Genomic DNA, 23,897 nt, shown 5'->3' with positions numbered 1-23,897 from the left:
TTAAAATTTTATTTTTCGAACGCTTTTTGTATTTTTTGAAATACTGTGAACATTAAAAAAACATGCGTTACCTAGAAATATTTTATTTAAAATTATTGCTATTTTTAATTCAAAAAATAAGCTTCGAAATTTTAAATATTAAAAATAATTTTTGACACTAATATCTTATTGTTGTATTTGTAATCAATAAAATATATTTCAAAAAAATTGTAATTGTTAAAATCCCGAAATCTTACCATTCCAATTCGGTATTTATATTTATCGATGATTTTATTATTCGTGTATTTTATTATTTGCAAATTTTCCAAATCGGTTATTTTTATTTTTCGGCAATTTTATTATTCGCGAATTTGATTATTCGGGAATTTTCGAATTCGGGAATTTTACTGTGTCGCGAATTTTAATTTTTGGAATTTTTCAGTCGTCCCGAAAACCGACCCCTTGTAAAAAGAAAATACTTGCTTCTTTCCAGTAGAATCAGCCAAGTAAATTAGCCTACTTGATTTAATGTAAATTTTTTTTCAATGTAAAGAACAGTACTTTTGATCTATTTATTGTTTTATCATACCCATAAATTTAACGGTCAAACTCATATTTTAAAATCGATAGCTTTGGTCATTAATGGGTTAAAATAAATTCTGAGATTCTCATAAATTCTCAGGGAATTTATTTCTCTCCTTATACTACTTCGTTAAATTAAATAATTCAAAATACGTACCTTATTAACAGTTGAAACTTCGACCAAACACGACTAACAAAATATTGGAATATTTTTTTTTTCGAAAACGGAAACTTGTTTAGGGGGGGGGGGGGGGGGGGGGGTGCCTTGTCCTCTGATTTAAAAAGTGTTTTTTTGACACTGTGGATGGTCCCAGGCTACAATTATCATTTGACAGTTTAGAAAGTTGTAAAAGATGAATAATAAGTTTTGAGCAAGGGATCTATGGGGATCTATATTCTATAGATGGATAGGTAGAGTGGCAGACAGTAAGGTCGTAAGATCAAGATTGCAGCAGCAAGAGGCGTGAAGATTCGGCGCCTGGCGCCAGAAAGAAGAAGTGAAGGGGGGGGGGGGCGAGAGAGAAAGGGGTTAGAATTTTGGAAAGGGTCGCGGGTCGGTCGGTCGGTCCTTCGGTCTCGGGGTCCTCTTCTTGGGTTGGGTTGAGAGACCGTGAAAATGAGATGACCCTGTATCTCCGCCACTTGACTTCGTGACTAACTGCAGCCACAGGAAACTCGTAAAGTCTCAAGCCCAAGACGAAATTCATTCGAAAAGACATTTCTCATTTATTTTCAAAACGGGGCAAATCCCACCGAGTACCGTGCCGATGACCTCGAAAATCTCGAAAATAAATCTTTTTCATCCTTTTCTCAATTATCACGCAGATAACCAAAAATATAGGTATGAGATTATAAGATAAGGGGTCGTACCTAAATTATGTAAACGGAGTACTAGCTATTGTCCCTGCGATTCACCATAACAAAATATTTACACCCCCCACCGCTCTTATTGTACCAGCATTTTAATCTTGTAATACTTTAGTATTTGAATAAGAATAAAAAAAATAAAATAATAAAAAAGAATAAATAATAATAGTAATAAGATAATTATAAAACAAAATAATAACATTTTTCACATAATAGTTGAATTTTCCACCTGAAAAGATAAATTTACAACAAAAAAGTATGGTCATTTATATTTCAATTAAAGAAAATATAAAATTTATACAAAAAAAAAGAAAGTAAAACCAAAAAGACTATGTTTCAGGCAAATAAAGATTTTTTTGCTTAAAAAATAAATAAAAGTTTATCTAAATTTTCGAACTTTCAGTCCAAGAGATGAATTTTCTCTACAAAAAACGAATTTTCAAACAATAAATTTGCATTTCCAGAAAAAAAATAATTTTGCACGAAACTGATGCTATTTTATTCAACGAGAATGAAGTTTCAAACCAAGAAAATTATTTTCTTTTTACAAAAAAAGGAGAATTCTAAATTAAAAAAGATCAATGTTAAAAAATGGAAATTAAAAAATTAATTTTAAACCATAAAAAGGCTTTTCGACTAAACAGTTAAATTATAAAAAAAAATTTAATGTAGTTTGAATTTTACTAAAGTAGTTTAATTTTAAATTGAAAAATATTAATTTTCATCAAAATAGTGAAACTTTTAACCAAAGAGATGAATTTTTAACTAAAAATATAAATCTCCAAGAACAACAAATTATTTTCGAACAAAGTAATCCAACCAAATCTTTGAAACAAAATAGTTTCATACTCAAGCAAAGAAGAATAATTTTTAACCAAACAATTGCATTTCCGTTTAAAAAAAATGGGAATTCGAAAAGACGAATTTGTAATAAAAAAGGATGACTTTTAAACAAGAATGTAGAATTTTTTAACAAATAGTTGCATTTTTATCCAAAAATCATAAAATTGCTCTTAAAAAAGATGAATTTTCATTTTAAAAGAGGTTTCAAAAAATAGTAGAATTTTTTATCTAGAAAAGATTCCAGTTGACTCTTCAAGATTAAAGTATAAATTTTATTTAAAAAAAATAAGTTTCTTTCAAACAATTTGAATTTTCAATCTCAAAATTCGAAAATTTTCAACCAAAAATGATTTTTTTAAACAAAGTTATTATATTATTTACCAAATAGTTGCATTTTTATCCAATAAAGATGACATTTGTACAAAAACAAATAAATATTAAATACAAAATGACAATTTTTTTTAGGAATTTGAACCATCATCCACAAAAGATTTCAGTTCATTTTCAAACTTTAAAATAAAAATTTTTTAAAAAGGAAAATTTATTGCGAAATATTTAAATTTTCAACTAAACAGTTGCATGTATATCCAACAAAGATAAAATTTTCTCTCAACAAATATGAACTATTAATTGAAAAAAATAGTTCGATTTTCATCCAGAAAGAATTTCAATTATCTTTTCAACGCCAAAATATTACAATTAAACAAAAAGTATATTTTCTACGAAATACTCATATTTTCAAAAAAACAGCTGAATTTTGAACCCCAAAGTATAACCGTTTAAGAAAATTGATTAGAATGGAAGTTTAAAAATTTATAATTTTAGTCAAAAAGTTATTTCTATGCTATTCTATTTATTTATTCTAAAAAATCTTTTTTTGTGAAAAAATTGTTATCTGCTAGTTTAAAAATGGCTGGACCGAAAATTAATTTTTGTTTTATTGAACATTCTTATTGTTATTCTTATTAAAAATTTTAGGTATTCACCTATTTCACCGGAAATCTTACTACTTTTTTATAATTAATTTTTTCAAGTTAAAAACGATTTTTTTTTATCTGAAAATTGAATTACTTCATATTTGGTAGAAAATTAATCTACCTGGTACAAAATTAATTTTGGTTTGATTAAAAATACTTATTCTTATTTTTATTGAAAATTTTATGGATTTACCCCCTTTTCTGGAAATTTTAATACTTTTTTTAGAATATATTTTTTTAAGTTAAAAATTATTTTTTTTTTGTCTAAAAATTTAATTTTTCCATTTTTTGTGAAAAATTATTCTATCTTAGTTAAAAATTCATGTATTCTCCTCAAGTTTCATTTTTTTTTAGTACAAAAATAATTTTTTTGGTTAAAATTTAAGCTTTTTGTTGAAAATTAACCATTTGGTAAAAAATTGTTTGTTTTCCTTTCCTTTGTTACAGATTCATAATTTTTGTTGAAAATTTTGTTTCTTCGCTTCAAAATTAAACTGTTAATGTAACTATTCCACTTTTGGTTGAAAATGTATTTATTCGATTGAATATAATTTATTTACCTAATAATTTATTTGTTTAATATTTTTGTGAAAATGGATCCTTTATATTTATAAGTTAAAAATTTAACTATTTGTTAGAAAAATCAAGTATTTTTTTTCAAAATTCGTCTTTTTGAGTAGGAAGTTAATGTTTTTGGTTGAAAACTACTTTTTTTGATTGGAAATGCAACTAAGTTTGTTAATATTTTTTTCAACTTGTTAAATTGTTTTGCAAATTATTTTTTTGAACTAAAAATTAAAAAGTTCCATTTTTGGTGAAAAATTTATAGTCTTTTGTTAAAAATTCAACTATTTCGCTGAAGATTATTTTTTTTTAGATGAAGATTCATCATTATGGTCAAAAGCTGGTTTCTTTGCTTGAAAAACTAAACTGTAAATGTGGCTATTCCACTTTTGTTTACAAGGTTAATTTTTTTTTTTTAATTCATCTCCTTTTGTTTAAAATTAGTTTTCTGAACTGTTAAATTACCCCTTCCATTTTTGGTTGAACATTTGTTTTTCAGTTTAAAATTTAGGCATATTATTGAAAAATGTCTCTTTTCAGTTAAAAGTTTTTCTTTCTTTAAATTCTAACTCAATTTTTGTAACTGTTAACTTAGTTGTTCCATTTTTGTTAAAAATTTATATTTTTTCCTTAAAAATTTATCTTTCGTGGTAGGAATTTTTTTTCGTTGAAAATTCAACTGTTTTGTTAAAAATGTATTGTTTTGCGTGTACAGATTTATTATTTCACCTTTTTTGCTAGAAAATTATAATTTTTCATTTGCGATTAAAAAATAAATGTATTTTGTACAAAATTCGTATTTTTCAATTACAGCTTTATAATTTTAGTTGAAAATTAATTTCTAGCTAAAAAATAAAGTACGTATTGATTTGAAAACTACAGAAAAATCTGGTATTGTCACGCCTGAGTGAACACCGCATTCGCCCTACATCAGCAGTGCATAAGTAATGAAAAAAAAAATAAAATAATCAAAGACGCGACATTCGCAAATTGGTATTTCTTTTGTTCTGAAAATCTAGAATCTAGATCTGGGAGAAGTACAGCTTTCTCACCTCGAGGCCTTCCCTTCCTGAGGATTGCAAGTCATTCTGAAACAATTTATAACCCGCGAAGGATCGGTTAAAGTTTAGCCGCTAAACGGTCTAACTAACTTAACTAAACGATTTCATTTAGCCCCTCGTCTCGTGCTCGAAAATTCGCTGCGGGGGGCCAACACCCCGTTTTCACCCCTGCCCTCCTCTTCCTCCTCCTTCTCCTCCTCCTCCTCCTCCTCTTCCTCCTTACAGTTTATTATAACTCTTTCCAAGCCCACTAGCCAGTTCAACAATAATAATAATATTTAATATACTTTATCCAAATAGTTGAATTTTTACTTTTTTGTAATTTTCGCTGTCAATTAAACTATTATATTCAGTTGCAAAATTCATTTTTTCTTGTGATTTGAACATTTGTTTCTGGTTTTTTGTTTAAAAATTCATTTTCTCGAAACTTCAACTACATAGTTAAAAATTTCAGTCTTTTTTCGGAAATTCGACTTTGTTCTTAGAAAATTTATCTTCCGGGTCAAAAATTCATCCTTTAGGTTGCAACTTCATTTATTTCTTTGAAAATTTAACTACTTTCTAAAGAATTTTTTTTTAAAACAAAAAATGGAATAGTTTAAATTTTCAATTTGAAAAATTAATTTAAAAAAGGAATTTTCAACCGGTTGAATTCAATGAGAAAAGAAAAATTTTTAAGCAATAGTTGGATTTTCCAAAAAAAATATATATTTTCAACGAAAAAATAAATTTTCAACAAAATAGTTAACTTTCAACCAAATAGTTTAACTTCCTACTAAGATTATTAATTTTCTACCATACTGTTGAACTTTTAAGCTGAACAAAAGAAATTTCTGAAAAACAGATAATTTCTTAACTAAAATGATAATTTAATTGCAATAAATTTAAAGAAATTAGTCAAAATTTATATCAAGTAGTTAATTTTCAAACAAAAATACGAATTTTCAATCGGATAGTCGAATCACAAACTAAAAAAATTAAATTTCAACACAACATTTGATTTTTAAACCAAATTGGAATTGTTTTAAAAATTATAAAATATTTCTTAAGTAATTATTTTATACCAGAAAGGACTATCTTTTAATAAATTCATCAGACATTATCAACATTAGAGTTGAATTTTTAACCTACAAAGATGAGTAATTTTCAGCTAACATAAGAGGATTAAGTTTCTATTAAAAGGTGAATTCTAAAAAAAAATATAAATCTTTAACCAAGAACATTGCTTTTTCTACAAAAAAGAAAATTTTTCGAAAAAATGGAATAGAGAGATTTTCAATTTGGAAAATTTTACTACATCGTTTTTGGTGAGAATTTGTCTTTTCTTGTTTGAAAATGTATCTTGATTTTACAAAATTGATCTTTCTGGTTGCTAACTGAACGATTTTCGTAAAAATTAAAATTTTTAAGTTGAGAATTTTTTGTAGGAAAAACTTGATTAAAAAGTAATTTTATTATTGAAAGTTTGACTAATTTGTTAAAAAATTAGTTTTCTGGCTGAAGATTTTTTATTTTAGTAGAAAAAATTTTTTTTTTAATTCTTCTTTCAAATAATAAAATTTTTTTTAATGAAAAATTTAACTTCATCATTTTTGGTGAGAATTTGTCTTTTCTTGTTAGAAAATGTATCTTGATTTTACAAAATCGATCTTTTTGGTTGCTAACTGAACGATTTTCGTAAAAATTAAAATTTTTAAGTTGAGAATTTTTTACCAGAATAAAACAATTCTCAACTTAAAAATTTTAATTTTTACGAAAATCGTTCAGTTAGCAACCAGAAAGATCGATTTTGTAAAATCAAGATACATTTTCTAACAAGAAAAGACAAATTCTCACCAAAAATGATGAAGTTAAATTTTTCATTAAAAAAAAATTTATTATTTGAAAGAAGAATTTAAAAAATATTTTTTTTTCTACTAAAATAAAAAATCTTCAGCCAGAAAACTAATTTTTTAACAAATTAGTCAAACTTTCAATAATAAAATTACTTTTTAATCAAGTTTTTCCTACAAAAAATTCTCAACTTAAAAATTTTAATTTTTACGAAAATCGTTCAGTTAGCAACCAGAAAGATCAATTTTGTAAAATCAAGATACATTTTCAAACAAGAAAAGACAAATTCTCACCAAAAACGATGTAGTAAAATTTTTCATTCAAAAAATTTTTTATTATCTGAAAAAAGAATTTTTTAAATATTTTTTTTCTACTAAAATAAAAAATCTTTAGCCAGAAAACTATTTTTTTTAACAAACTAGTCAGACTTTCAATAATAAAATTACTTTTTAATCAAATTTTTCCTACAAAAAAGAAAATTTTTCAAAAAATGGAAGAGCGAGATTTTCAATTGGAAGAATTAATTTTTTACCGGAATAAAACGATTCTCAACTTAAAAATTTTAATTTTTACGAAAATCGTTCAGTTATCAACTAAAAAGATCAATTTTGTAAAATCAAGATGAATTTTCTAATAAGAAAAGACAGATTCTCACCAAAAACAATGAAGTTAAATTTTTCATTAAAAAAATTTGTTACTATCTGAAAAAAGAATTTCAAAAATATATTTTTTCAACTAAAATAAAAAATCTTTCGCCAGGAAACTAATTTTTTAACAAATTAGTCAAACTTTCAATAATAAAATTACTTTTTAATCAAATTTTTCCTACAAAAAAGAAAATTTTTCAAAAAATGGAATAGCGAGATTTTCAATTGGAAGAATGAATTTTTTACCCGAATAAAACAATTCTCAACTAAAAAATTTTAATTTTTACGAAAATCGTTCAGTTATCAACTAATAAGATCAGTTTTGTAAAATCAAGATAAATTTTCTAATAAGAAAAGACAGATTCTCACCAAAAACAATAAAGTTAAGTTTTTCATTAAAAAAATTTGTTACTATCTGAAAAAAGAATTTCAAAAATATATTTTTTCAACTAAAATAAAAAATCTTTCGCCAGAAAACTAATTTTTTGGAAAATTAGTCAAACTTTCAATAATAAAATGACTTTTTAATCAAATTGTCGAATTTTGAACTAAAGAACATACCTTTTTTAGAAAAAATAAAATAGATACATTAAAATTGTTCACATATCCCTTTGGTTAAAAATTTATCTTTCTCAACTAAAAATTTATTTATTCGGTTCAAAATTCATCTTTTTATTTCAAAAATGTCACAATTTGGTTGAAAATGCATGCATTTTATTAAAAATTTGCCTTCTCTGCTAAAAAATTAATCTTATTGTTTGAGAAAGCATTTTTTCAACTCAAAATTTAACCATTTCATTAAATGTTGAACTCTTTTGGTGAAAATTAATTTTTTATTGACGATTCATCTCAAATCAAAAATTCAACTTTTTTGGTCCAAGTTCAACCCTTTTGTGAAAAAATATTTTATTTTTAGTTGAAAAATTATCATTTTTAACTGAAAAGTTAACTATTCCATTTTTGGTTTAAAATGTATCTTTTTAAGAAAAAATTCAAATATCTTTTTTCAAAACTTATCCTTTTACTTGGAAATTCGACTATTTTGTTTATAATTCATGTATATTATTGAAAATTAAACTAAGTGCTTGAATCTTAAATTTTGTGTTGAAAATCAATGTTTTTTTATTAAAAATTCATCTTTTTAGTTGATACTTGAACAATTTTATTCAAAATTTAATTATTTTGTTAAAAATATGGTAAATTTTTAAATTAAAACTTCAACTTTTCCATTTCTAATTGAAAATTTATCTTTTTTAGTTGAAAATTCATGTATTTAGTTGAAATTTTTTTTTCTGGTAAAAAATGGTTAAAAAGTCATCTTTTTGAATGAAAACAAAATGATGTGCTTGAACTTTCAAGTTCTTTTGTTGAAAATTCATTTTTGTTGTTGTTGAAGATTCATAATTTTAAGTGAAAATTCATCTCATGATCCAAATCTCTTCAACCAAAAAGTTCAATTTTCAACTAAACAAAATAACTTGTCAGACACAAATAGTATAGTTATATTTTAAGTTAAAAAATTTCATTTTCGACAAAAAAAAAGATTTAATTTTCAGCTAAATGGTTAGGTTTTTAATTAAAAAGATGAACTTTTAACTGGAAAAATTATTTTTGTACTAGAAGTGAGGAATTTTCTACAAAATAGATTAATTTTGAACTAAAAAAAACTTTTACCAAAAAAGGAATCGTGAAACATTTTGTTTGAATAATTAATTTACAAAAAATTCGAACAGTTGAATTTAATTAAAAAGGATAAATTTTCAAATTAATCATTTTTTTATAAATAAAAGAATTCTAACATACTAGTAAAATTTTCAGCCAGAAAAGAATCTAATAAAAAAAGGAATTTTTTTCAAAGCAAGTCAATTTCGAACCAAATGGTGGAATTTTCATTTAAATAGTTAAATTTTTTACTTAAAAGATGAATTTTACACAAAAATTTATATTCTACATAAAAAATTAATTTTCAACAAAGGTATTGAATTTTTAATTCAAAAAGACGAATTATCTACAAAATAGTTGAATTTTCAACCCTGAAATATTGTTTCTCAACAGAAAATTTTATTTCCAATCCAATAGTTCAATTTTCAAACATTAACAATTATTTTCAACCAAATAGTCGAATTTTTGATCAAGATAATGAATTTTCAACAAAAAAGTTAATTTTCAACCAATATAGTTATATTTTTAAAAAAAAGGACGAATTTTTTTACAAAGCTGTTGAATTTTCCAACAGAAAATACAATTTTGCAAAACAATTTCAGTTTTTTACCGAATATTTAGGCGCTTCAATACTTCGTTTGATTTTTTACCAAGTAGCAGAATTATCAATTTGAAAATTTAATTTTTTGTACCAAATAGTTTAATTTTCAACAACAAAAAAAAGAAAAGAAAAGTGCACCAAAAAGAGGAGGGTTCTACAAAAAGGCGAATTTTCGAAAAAAATCCATAAATTTTCAAAAAATTTGTTTGAATTTTTTGTCTAAAATATGAATGATCTACAAAACAATTGAATTTTTAAACCGAAGATATAATTTTTCAACCAAAAATTAAATTTTCTACCGCATAGTTAAACTTTCAAATAAATATTTTAATTTTTTACCAAATAGTTACATTTTTATTTAAAGAAGTAAATTTTGAACAAATTAGTTCAATTTCATCCAATTATTTTAATTTTTTACCAAATTTTTGAATTTTAAAGCTAAAAAGACGAATTTTATAGAAAATAGTTGAATTTTCAACAAAAAAGTAAACTTACAACAAAATAGTAGAATTCTTAGTTAAAAAAGACTAATTTTCTACAAATTCCTTATATCTTTAACCAAAACAGATAAATTTTTTGTTAAAAAGTAGCATTTGAAACTATTGAAAAACGAGAAAAAGGGGAAATTTCTTACTTCTTTTAATTAATTTCTTAATTCTTAAAAAAATAGAGGAATAGGAGAAAGATTGTGAAGTCTGAAATTTAAAAGAAATTTTTTAATTTACCAAGTTTTGTTTACTTGTGCCGTTTTAGGGCCATCTTCGCCAAATTTTGAAAACTTTTTTAAAAATTCAATATCAGGGTATGTATTATATTTGAACTTAAAATTAAGTACGATTTTGGTTCTGACCTTCGAATTCAATTAAGGCTCTCCGAACGTAAATATCAGGACCGTGTGAACACCGAGAGCGAAATGACTCAATGTTGCGCAATGTTACGCAATGGTGTGCAATGTTGCGCAATATTACGCAATGTGACGAAGTTACCCAGTTAGGCCCCAATAAAGCTCAAATTAGAAAAGTAATTTAAGGCTGGCCCCTAGGGTGGTTCAAAAAAGGCTTTGTTGAAAACTTTAAAAATGGTTAAAATTTTTTTTTAAATTCTGGTCAAGCGTTGAAGTTTGGCCCTTAACAGAACTCGGTCGGATGATTCTAAGTGATGCCACAAAAATGTTTAAGTTTCAAATTTATGCTGGACCCTAGTCGATAAAATCAGACATTAATTATGCCATTGAATTAATTTAAAAGCTACAAAGGTGCAAGAAACGATCTGTTGATATTGCTTTTCTTTTATAACCCAAAAGTTTCTTAATTTGAGCTCGTTACCGCCCAAAAGTAAAACTAATTAATAAATATTAATAATAATATTATAACTAAGACATAATTACTATTATTATTTTCTTATATTGTATTATACATATTATTATCTAAGCTTATTATTATTATTATTGAAATTAATATTAATAATTTATAATAACAATAAATAATAATTAAATAATTAGTTTTGTCAATATTAAGAAAAAAATTTTTGGGAAATTTTCGTCTTTTTCTCATTTTTCAAAACGGATAGTAATTTTAGTTTGCTAATTCAAACTGTGCATGCATTCAAACTGTGCAAAGGTAAATTCTAAAAGTAAACATTTTTAACAAAGAATTTCAATTTTCGACCAAAGAAAGATGATTTTTATAAAATCGTTCAATTTTTAACAAAATATTTCAATTTTGTACAGAACAGCAGAATTTTTAAACTACAAAGATAAGTTTTCCATAAAGAAGGTTAAATTTTAACCAAAAGACGAATTTCCAATAACGCACGTCAATTTTTAAACAAATGGTTGAATTTTCAACAGAGAAAATTAATTTTCTACCCAAATAGAGGATTTTTCAAAAAAAAATATAAAAGTTTTTGAAATAAAAGATCGAATATTTTTAAAAACAGTTGACTTTTAGATTAGAAAAGACGATTTTTTTGTATGAAAGTTAATTTTTATTCGTGAAAGATAAATTTTTATCGAAATCCTTAAATTTTCCACTAAAAATAACAAATTTTCAAACCGACAGAAAAACTTTCAATTTACCGGTCAAAAATCTATTTTTTTTTTTATTTGAAAAGACGAATTTTTAACTGAAAAATAAAATAGTTATATTTCATTATGAAATTTAATTTAATTTAATTTTTTTATTTTCAATCTTATTTTTTACAATTGAAAGAAAATCTACTCGTCCTATCTAAAAATGATTAACAATAAATTAATAGATTTTTTCAGGCGAACGTTGTTTGTCTGTTAATTTTAGTTTGTACGTTGTGTCATTTTCAAAAAAATTTGATATTTTTATTTTGAATGTTAATTTTTACGTCTAAAGCAAAAACTACGTGTCCTATCAAAAATTATAGCTCTTTTTTGGATGAACAAGTTTTGTCTCATTTTTTTCCGTAGCTTGTGTCGCTAGTCCAAAAAAAATTTATTTTTTTATTTTTAACGTTTTTTTTTATGATTAAAAACAAAATCTACGCATCCCATCGAAAAATGATTCATTATAAATTTGTAGGTCTTTGCAGGGCGCGCAATTTTAGCTTATTCATTTTTTCTCGTATTTTGCATAGTTTGACCAAAAAATGGAATTTTTGGATTTTTCATTATTTTTGGTACAATCAAATTTGGAAGTTTTAACTATTCGACCAAATTAAAAAAGTTATCGTAAGCTTGTAGGGCTTTCAAAAAGCAACGTTTTTCTTTTCGTAAGTTTATTTTACGCGTTACGATCAAATTTTGAATTTTCATCTTTTAAAAAAAAATCAAAAAGGTGTTCGAACAATCTTGTGGGGCATTGGAAAAGAAATATTTTTCTTTTCTTGACTTTTTCTCATACCATGCGTTATTTGGCTTAAAATGTTGATTTTCGTGCGTTTTTTGAAATTTTGTAAATTCTAATACTGTGTTAAATTTTGGTTTTATAAATAAAAATCATTAGGATAAATTGTTGGCCTGATTGAATAATATGAACATCCGAACAGACAATTTCTGAATTAAAAAAAAATTGGTCTCAAAAATTTTCAAAATATGCTCACTTTTTGAATTTCCACCCAAAATGGGTGGCTAACGAACTTGACCTTTATTTTAGGACACTTAAAGAGTATACCAATGGCCAATCCAATTTGTCAATTTTCAACTTCAAAGATTAGTTTATTAACGAATAACATTAATTTGATTGCAAAAAGGATGAGTTTTGCAAAAAATAAATAAATTTTTAACCGAATAGTTGAACTTTTAAATTAAAAAGAATTATTTTTAACCAAAAAAGACAAATTTTCAATGAAAACAAAATAAGTTATATTTTCAGATGAAAAAATTAATTTTTACACCAAAAATAAAAAGAATTTTAAACAAAATAGTTAAATTTTCGATCAAATCTAAATTGAAGTCATTAGCTTAAACAATGAATTTTTAACGAAAAATATGATTTTTTTCAATCAACAAGTAAAAACAAGATTAATTTTCTTACCGAAGGAGAGGAATTATAAAAAAAAATGAAAATTCATTTACTTTGTTAAAACTTCCCTTTTTTTTACAATCTTTTTATTTTTTAATTGATCCGTTTTAATTCAAAATTCAACTGCTTCGTTAAAAATTAATCTGTTTCGGTTGAGGATTTCGGGCTAAAAATTCAAGTCTTTCAATTTTGGTTGCAAATTTATCTCGTTTGGTTGAAAATTCAACCATTCAGTTTTAAAATTGATTTTTTTTAAAATTTGTCATTTTTTTCAGTAAAATAATTCTTATTGATTAAAAAAATATCTCTGTGGTTGCAAATGCATTTGTTTTAAGATTAATGAATTGTATTGAAAATTCCTCTTTTGTTGAATATTGAACCTTTATATCTTAATATAAATATTAATATTATTAATATTCTATTTTCTGTTGCCAATTTGTCCTTTTTAGTTGAAATTAAACTATTTGGTTAAAAAATGTATTTTTTTCAGTTTAAAATTTGACTATTGGGTTTAAAAATATAAGTTCGAAAAATATCTTTTTCGTTGAAAATTTATTTGTTTTAAGATTTAACATTGTAGTTAAAAATTCATCTCTTTGGTTGAAAATTTAACTATTTTCTTGAAAATTTGTTTCTTTCTAGCTGAGGATTAGTTTTTTTTACATAATATATGACTATTCTTTTTTTGTTGTTTCAAATTTGTCTTTTATAGTTGAAATCAAGATATTTTATTGGAAATTTATCCTTTTTAGTTGAAAATTCATCTATTCGGTATAAAAATCTATTTTTTTTTGTTCGTTTTTAAAATGCTTCCTTTTTGGCAATTTTATTAATCTTATTGATTAAAAAAATAATCTTTTTGGTCCAAAATTAATTTGTATTAAGATTACTCCATTTTTTCAAAGTTCGTCTGTTGGGTTAAAAATATATTAATTTTTTTCATTCAGGATTAATGTTTCTTACTGGAAATATAACTATTCTATTTTTATTCAAAAATTGGTCTTTTTGGTTAAAAATTAAACTATTCGGTTAAAAATGCGCCTTTTTTGGTTGAAAGTAACCAGTTTAAAATTAACTTTCTTTCAAAATTATCTTTTTGAACTTAAAATTTATTGATTCTATTTTTGGTTGTAAAACTATCCTTTTTTAGTTGAAAATTCATCTTTCTGGGCTGAAAATGAAATTTCTTGTTTAAAATTTATCTACATTTTTATCTTAAGTCAAAAATTACTCTAATTTCTTAAAAATCTCTCTTTTTCGTTAAATATAACCAAATAATTCATTTTTTATTGGAAAAATAACTATTCGGTTTACAATTCATTCATTTAATTGAAATTTCGTCTTTTGACCGAAAACTAACCTTCTTCGATGAAAATTTATCTTAGCTGGTTAAAAATTCACCTATATGGTAAAATATTTAAACTTTTTGTTCAAAGTTTTAGTTTTTTTTTTAAATTCAACTATTAGTTTGGAAATGGAGCTACAGTCGAATCTGGATTCAGTGATTCTGGATTTAGTGTTTCCGAGAATTGAGGCCGCGCGGCGGAATAGAGAGAGGGGAGTAGCGGCAGACGTGCGATGTTCACTCAGGCGTGACAAAATATAATGCAATCATTTATATTTATTTATAACTTTTGAAGGCACGGATTTAAATTTAAATTTTTGATCAGACAAGAATTGGAAACACTTTACACAATACCAACTTAAAAAATTAAAATGTTTTGTTTCAAATTTGTAATTTGTAAATTGAAGTCCCTGGGCTTTTTAAAAACTGGTAAAAATTCGAAAAAATCCAGGAATTTTTTTCGTAATATTAACTGGTCTTATTTTATATTTTGGGCGGTGACGAGCTGAAAGTTAGAATCACGTGGGCTGAGGAAAAGCAATATCAACAGATCGTTTCTTGCACCTTCACAGCTTTTGAAGTAATTCGACGGCATCATTAATGTCCGATTTTATCGACTAAGGTCCGACATAAATTCGAGATGAGCGTGAGGATAATGATGTTTTAAAAAAGATGAATATTGAGGATATATTAAAATACAATTGACTAACAAAATAGGTAATATATTGAGCGGTAGAGGCTTAACTTTTCGACGAAAAAAAGGGATATCGAGGAAAGAAAGGTTGATTTTTTTTCAAATCAGGTAAAACGCCCAGTCTTCGCCTGCCTAGCTTTAGAAATCATAAAAAATTGAAGAAACCATTAGGATGGCAAACAAGTCATATTTTTAGAAATTCTAGTAATCGTCTCACTAATTAATGAATGTCAACTTTAAAAGTTATAAATGTCCGATTTTATTTTTTAGTGGCAAATTAATTTTTGCGATCGTGGTCTTGATTTTTTTTTTAATTCTGTGCTTAATGATTTCTGAGTCCTATTTTATTTTTTCGCATTACATTTTGAATTGAATTTTCAACAACAAATTTAGTTTAAGACTAAAAAATATTATCTACTAAACAAATGAATTTTCCTTCCGAAAAAGCAAATTTTCAACAAGAAAAAATTAATTATTAACTAAACAGTCAAATTAGTGCAAGAATGGTTAAAATCTCGAACAAAAGACCAATTTTCAAGAAAAACAGTTTTAATTTTAATCGCATCGTTTAATTCTAAAACGAAAAAACTCACTTTTTAGAAGTTAGTTCAATTTTTAACAAAAAATTCTTATTTTAAATCATAAATAATAAATCTTATTTTTCAAATAAATGCGATTAAACTTCTACCATCAAAGACATATTTTTAACGAAATTCATGAATTTTCAACCAATTAGTAACATTTTCAACTACAAAAGAAAATTTTCTAATAAATTAATTTTTTAATTTTTTAATTAAATCATCAATTTTCAACAGTTGAATTGAATGTATAAAGACGATTTTTCACGAAACAGTTAAATGCTCAATCAAAAAAGAAAAACTCCAACAAAAAAACGTTAATTTTCAAGCAAACAGTTTAATTTTCTATAAAATTATTTAATTGACACATATAATTTTTTCACCAAGTATAGTTTAATTTTACCTAACCAAAAATAAAGGAATTATTTTTAATATTATTATTCATTTTAATGATTGGTTGAATCCTTAACCAGTGGATTAATTGTGAATTTGTAGTTTTTTCAACAACAAAGATGAATTTTTAACAATGAGGATTAATTCTCTACTAAAAGAGACGAATTTTCAACAAAATACATTAATTTTCAAAGCAACAGTTTAATTTCTAACTAGAAATAATCAATATTTGGTGAAAAATATTAATTTTTAACAAAAAATCTATTAGTAACATTTGCAATTAAAAAAATTTATTCTTATCCAAAAATAAAACAAATTTTTAATACGATAGTTTAATTTTCAACAAAACTTTCAATTTAAAAACATGAACTTTCAACCAAAAAGGTGATTTTTATCACTTAAAAAATACGAATAAAAATATTTATAACCGAATAGTTGAATTTTCGAAAGAACAAGTTAAATTTTACAACAAAGAGGTGAATTTTCATCTAAATGATAAATCTTGAGAGAAAAAAATTTTTCACCCAAGCATTATTTGTTTTACTGAAAAAGACACCTTTTTAACAAAAAATAGAATAGATTTATTTTCAGTTTGAAAAATAATTTTCCATAAAAAATCAAATAAATTTTCAAGAGAATAGTTAAATTTTTCTCCAATTAAGACGAATTAAAAAAAGGATTTGAATCCAAATAATTGACAAAAAAGAATAGAAAAATAGATTTTTAAACCTAATTTTTTAAGAAAAGAGATGGATTAACAACTAAAATTATTCATCCAAATAAACTTTTAAACCGAAAAGTTGAGTTTTTATTTAAAAAAAAAATTAAACTAAATGACAAAAATATGTCACAAAACGGTGGATAATTATGTTTCAGTAAAAAAAAATTCCTCCAAAAATAAAACAGATTTTCAACATAATATTAAAATTTTCTACCAAAGATCAGAATTATAAATAAAAGAAAAAAATTATTAAAAATTAATTAATTAAAAAATTAATGTTTAGCCAAGAATAAAATGAAATTTTTCTTCAAATGGTTAAAAAAAATTCACTTTCTCTTTTTTCTACTAAAAGAGACAAATGTTCAATAAAATACATTCATTAATTAACAATTAGTTTAGTTTTCAACTAGGAAATATTAATTTTCAGTCGGAAATATCAATTTTTAACCGAAAATGAATTTTTTAGCATTTTTAATTTTTTAAATTAATGATTATCAACCAAAAATGAAACTTATTTTCAACAATGAAAATACGAATTTGAAACAACAATGGAATTTAAGCCGAATAGTTAAATTTTCGAATAAATAAGTTAAATTTTACTCCAAACAGATGGATTTTAAATGATAACTCTTAAAATAAAAAATAAAATTTAACTAACATAAGTAGCTCAACTTTAAACATAAAGAGACCTTTTCAATATAAATTGGAATAGATAGATTTTCAGTCTAAAAAACTAATTTTCCATAAAAAATCAAACAAATTTTCAACAACATATTTAAAATAGCAATCGAAGAGATGGATTTTTAACTGAAATGTTGAATGTTGAAAAAACAGAATTTTCAACAAAAAATATAATTTTTTGAAGCGACAAGAGTATTTTTATTGATGGAGAAGATGAATTAAAAATAGTGCATTTAAAGAGAATAATTTAATTTTGAGTCAAATAGACAAAAATTTTAAATAATGAAAACGAATTTTCAAAAATATTATCAAATATTTATAAAATATTTTTAATATTTTCCAAAGATGTCGATTGTTTTCCAAAGTTTTCACAAAGACTTAAATGATTTCGAAAAGACTGCAACAAGTTTAAAAATGACTTAAACACTTTAAAAATATTTTCAAAGGGTTCAAATTATTTATTATTTTGGTTAACAATTAACGTTTTGTGATTGAAAAATATCGTTTTTAAAAAAAACTATTTATTATCTTTTCAAGAGTTAAATTAAATTGAAAATTTCGAAAATATTGAACATTATAGCATAAAAACCATAAAAAAATTAATTTCAGGCAAAACAATTAAATTTTTTTAATAAATAATTTAATTTTTAGGAAAATAGTTAAATTTTGCACTACAGCAGGTGAATTTTTAATAAAAAATATTAATTTTCAACAATGAAAAATTAATTTACGTCCAAATCGTTGAATTTTCATCCAAAGAATTAATCTTTCTACGAAATAGTTGCATTTTTTACTACATAGTTAAATTTTGAACAAAGATGAATAATTTTCTCACCAAATACATAAATTGAACTTGAACTTTTAAGTCGAAAATAAAAAATGTTTACAAGAAAGTTGATTTTCAATCGAAAAAGGTGAATTTGTAACTAAAATAGTCAAATATGAAAAAATGGTATTGTTAAAATTTCTGTTTTAAAAACTAATTTTCTATAAAAAAAATAATTTTTGCTTGGTTAAATGCAACTAAAAGAGACGAATTTTTGACAAAATATTTGAGTCCTAAACTGAAATTATTAATTTTTAAACAAAACAAAAAAGTTTTAAAGCAAAAATGAAATTTTCAGTGACAAAAATATGTTTTGAACCAAATATTTCAATTTTCAACCAAAATAGATGAATTCTCAATGCAGAATGTGATGCTGAAATTTTAGCACGAAAAATTTTTTAAATAAAATCAAAATAAATTTGATTTAGCCAAAAAAAAAACGATAATTCAACCAAATAGTAACATTTTCAACCGAAGAGATGAATTTTTAAATGAAAATATAAATATTTAAACAAAAAATGAATGTTTAACAAATTAGTAAAAATTTGCACCAACTAGTTGAATTTTTAACCAAGAAAAGTTTTTGAGCCTAGAAAATTAAATTTCAACGAAATTGTGGAATTTTTAGCCAGAAAGATAGTTCAATTTTCATTTTGAAAAAAATTTTATCTCACATTCTTTATCTTATTTACTTTTTTGCTAATATAGACAAGATATTCTACTAGTTTATAAAGGCTAAATAATTTTTGTGACTACGAGAATTTTTTAAAAAGAAAAATTCGAAAATTCAGTTTTTCATAAAAAAAAGTTTTTTCTAATTTAAAAATTCAAATATGTGCTCATATAACTTCAAAGATTTTTTTCTTTATTCAAAAAAATAAAATTTTGATTAATTTTCTGCAAACAAAGAAATATTTTGTTGCTAAGGGATTCTAGGAATTGAAATGTACACATCTGTCTGATTTGAAGTAGATTCGGCCAATACGAAGAATTAATCATTTGGACAATGATTTTCCAGCAGACCCACCGCGTATTTACTTTTTAGTCAACTGGACTAAACTTTTACCTCACCCAAAATTTTTGATTTCCAGAATTCAATTAATTTAACAATGCGTAAGCGAATCCAAACAAATCTAATTTATCCTATGTATCATTAGAAACCTCATAATCAATTAATTTATTTAATGAAAGATTGAATAGTAAACCAATTAATAATTTTGAAAAAAAATTTAAACAAAAATACTAAGAAACAGAGTCGACCAAAAAACAAGAACTTTCAACCAAATAGACAAAGTTTCAACTAAATAGTTGAATTTTCAACTAGCAAAAATACATTTTCAACCGAAAAAAGAATTAAATACAGTTTAAATAATTACAGTTAAATACACTTTTGATAAAAATTGAATTATTTGAAGAAAAAAAAACCAAAGACAAATTTGTAACAAAATATATGAATTTTGAAACAAATGGTTAAATTTTTATCTAAAAAAGGTAGATTTAGTTTAAAAATGTTATAGTTAAATTTTTGTTAAACAAATTAAATTCCAACAAAAAAAAAATTTCAGCAATATGGATGAATTCTTATAAAGAATAATTTGCAACGAAAACAGACAATTTTTTAACAAAATAAAACAATGTTTAACTAAATAGTTGACTTTACAGTGAAGTAAATTAATTTAAAAAAATTAATTAATTAAAAAAAACAAATTAATTTTTAACAAGTTACATGAATTGTTGACGAATTTGTTAGATTTTCAACTGAAAAAGATTAATTTTGAAAGATTTTTGAAAGATTTTTGGAAATTTTTTTATTAATGTTGCATTCTACCAAATTTATTTTATTGATTTCTTAAATTCTGTAGGATTTTCAGAAAATTTTAGGGGGAATTCAAGTCATTTTAAAAAATATATAAAATTAAAAAAAAAACTTTAATAATCTCGAATTTGAAGATTGAAAAAAAAACTTGAAATAAAATGTAAATTTTTGGAAAACTAATATTTATAATCTTTCAGTTTTTCTAAGATTTTTAAACCTTAAAGAAGCATTTGAAGAATTTTTTTAATTTTCTGGAAAATACATTTTTTTTAAAACTTCTGGGAATATTTTTTATAATTTTGTATTCAATAAAATTTATTTTAATACTATGTTTACATACAATTTTTTTAAACATTCCTCAAGATTTCCAAAATTATCAGAAAAGAATCTAAAAGGTTTCCTTATTTTTTTATAAAGGTAGAATTTTTTTAAGGTTTTAAGGAAAAATTCGAATCATTTTAAAATATATTAAAAATGATTTTAATAAATATTTTTAGTCATTCAAAATTTAAAAATATTTTTTGAAAACTCAAAATAATATGTAGGTTATTGAAGATTTCGAAATATAATTTTTTAATTTTTTTTAAGAGTTTGAGAAGTTCCAATATGATAAAAAAATATTTAAGATTCCAGGCAATATTAAAAGTGATTTTTTATTTTTTGAAATAAATTTTAAGAGAATATTTGAAAAAATTTCTAAATATTCTTCAAATTAAAATTTTTTTCTAAAATTTGGTAGAAAATTTTGTAAATTAAAAAAAAATGAAGTAAATAAGCAAAGGAACTTAAAAAATAGTTATTAGAAATTTTTATTTTGTATTAAAAATTACTTTTAATAAATATATTATCTTGTTGAAAATTCGCCTCTTTAGTTTTAAAATTGACCTCCTTTAGTACAAATTTAATGAGTTTTTATCAAAATTGCAACGATTTGTCTTAAAATTTTAATATTTTTTATTTTTAATATCAACTATTATATTTTTAATTCAAAATTCATTTGTTGTGTTGTTAAAAATTCAACTTCTTTAATAAAAATTCACTTATTAGGTTGAAAATCCATCATTTTAGTTCAAAATTCACATATTTGGTGACAAATTCAACTACTTTGTTAAATTTTTTTCTTTTTCAATTAAAAATTAATTTTCTTGATTAAAAAACAAACTTCTTGGATGAAAATGAAGTTTGTCAATAATGTTATTGTTTTCAGAAAATTTCTCTTAGAATACAGATAGAAAGTTGTGGGTATTTTTACCAATTTTCCACATTTTGTTCAATTTTCGTTCAAAGTGAGGTAAAATTTGATTGATGTTTAAAAAAATAATTGTTCAAACAATTTATTATTATTCTTAAAAATATTGTCTTGAAATAATGCTACAAATTAAGTTTTTTTTTAAATTTTTAACTGTTGTCCATTTTTCTCTTGAAGTGAGTTAGCATTTCACTATTTTAATTAATTATTTATTATTAGTTGATTGTTCTGAAAGATAATTATTCTTTGAAGCTATCTTCTTCTTTATGAATACTAGATATTTGAGTTTTTCTCTAAAACATTTCACTTTTTGTTCACTTTTCAATCAGGGTTAATTCATCAATAATGCTAGTTGATAAAAACAATTGTTTTAACAATTTCTTCTTATCATTAATAATGCTTTTATTGCTTTATTGTAGAAAGTTGCAATTTTTTAATTTCTTAAAACTATTTGTCTATTTTTCACTTAAATTGACTTAATAATTAATTGACTTTAGCAAAAATAATTGCTTAAACCAGTTATTAATGTATATAACTTTCTTTATCTATAATAATGTAAAATGTAGTTATGGTTTTTTCTGAATCTTGTAACTTTTTGTCCACTTTTTACTCAGTGAGTTAATAATTAATACAAGTTAACAAAAATATTTGTTTAAACAAATTATTGTATATTCCCTATATTTCCTTATAGATAAATGCAAGAAGGTTGTACTTTTTTTTAATTCTTTAACTTTGATTTACATGCTTATTTATGCACAAATAATAAATAAAAGTTGGATGGAACCATATATTATAAACAATCCCTTTTTTTGTAAATATATTTTTTTGAAATAAAAAAGATACTTGAAATATTATTTAAATTTTCAATATTGATCTTAATGAATATAAAGTTTCCTTCAACTAGTTACTGAGATTTTTCTTGCTAAAATTTATATTAATTTTTAATCATTGTTTCTAACTTGCATTAATTTTTGACTCATTAAGTAAACAATTGACAAAAAGCTGAAAAATACCGAAAAAACGCAACTTCCTAGCAAGTATCCAAGGAAATATAATTTTTAACAATAATAAATTATCTAAACAATTATGATTCTTAACTTGCATTAATTATTGCTTTACTAAGATAGTGAAAAATTAATAAAAAGTAGGAAATTAAAAAAATCCCAACTTTCTATCATTAAAATAGGAGAAGATATTCTTTTTCTAATAATAATTTTATCAAAAAATTATTTTTGTTAAATTTAAGTCATTATCGAATAAACTTTAAGTGAAGAGTAGACCGAAAGTTGAATATTTAAGGCAAAACGGCAAATTGCTGCATCTGTTAATAATAATATTATTCAAAATAATAATAAATTTGTCAAGCAATTAATTTTTGTTAACCTTTCAATTGTTTATTGCACTGTAATACAAAATTGGATAAGAAGTAGAACATTGATTAAACTACAATTTTCTAGGATTATTCTAAGAGAAAATTTGTAAAAATAATAAATTTTTCAAAGAATTGTTTGTTAAGAATAATTATTACCTTACTCTACTTGAAAATCGGTCAAACAGTGGTTAATTTTTTAACTGCAACTTTTTAACTCTATTTTATGAGAAAACTGCTAAAAACAATAATAAATTGTTTAAACAATTCATTTAAAAAAATAATTATTAGTATGAAGTGGTATTTTTTTATATTATAAACAATGTGCCTTCAAAATACCGCAAAAAAACACTAGCAAAATCCATTTCTTCACTTATGGGGTTCTATTGGAACCCTATAGAACAGACTTATGTGGGTGATATTTAAAAAATAGTATTTTATTTGTATTCTATGGCCAATTATAAAAAAAAATTTTAAGTTTCAATTTGAGTTAGCTAATATTATAATTATCAAGTTAATGTGAAGAATTCCTTAAAATAAAACCAAAAATCTAAGCTCAAATTTGGATAACCACCATAAAATGTTCCTATTGTAATACAAAAAAAAAACATTTTTTCTTCTCAAAAAGAAAGAAAAAATCTACTTTCCTTCTGAACAAAAATAAGAAAGAGAAAAGAAAAATGAGGAGGCAACCAACCAAATCCCCTTCCTTCTCTTTTTCATTTTTGTCGTCTTTAATTATTATTATTATTAAATCACAGTGAAAAAAAATATTTTGCAAAAAATAATCACCAACGTTTTGCCACTCATACAGCACACTTATCAAGGCAAAAAAATAATAAAAATAACATTTTAAATTTTCAAAATAAAATGTACATAAACGTCCTTTTTCTCTGATGAGAAATACGTGTCAAGCTTCCTGGTGCTTGCGCCACATTTGAAAATTATTTTTTTTTTCAAAACTGAAAAAACGGATTTATTTTGTGTGAATTTGAAACATTTTGCGGGCGATACCCATGAAAATTCGAAAAAAAAAAATAATAATTCGGACAGATTTGGACCATCCTATTGACGATGCTAGTTCCCAACGAAGAATGATTTGGACTCCAGTTTTTCGG

Source organism: Belonocnema kinseyi, chromosome 2 (assembly GCF_010883055.1).
Source record: "Belonocnema kinseyi isolate 2016_QV_RU_SX_M_011 chromosome 2, B_treatae_v1, whole genome shotgun sequence".
NCBI lineage: Eukaryota > Metazoa > Arthropoda > Insecta > Hymenoptera > Cynipidae > Belonocnema > Belonocnema kinseyi.
This window is presented reverse-complemented; position numbering follows the sequence as displayed.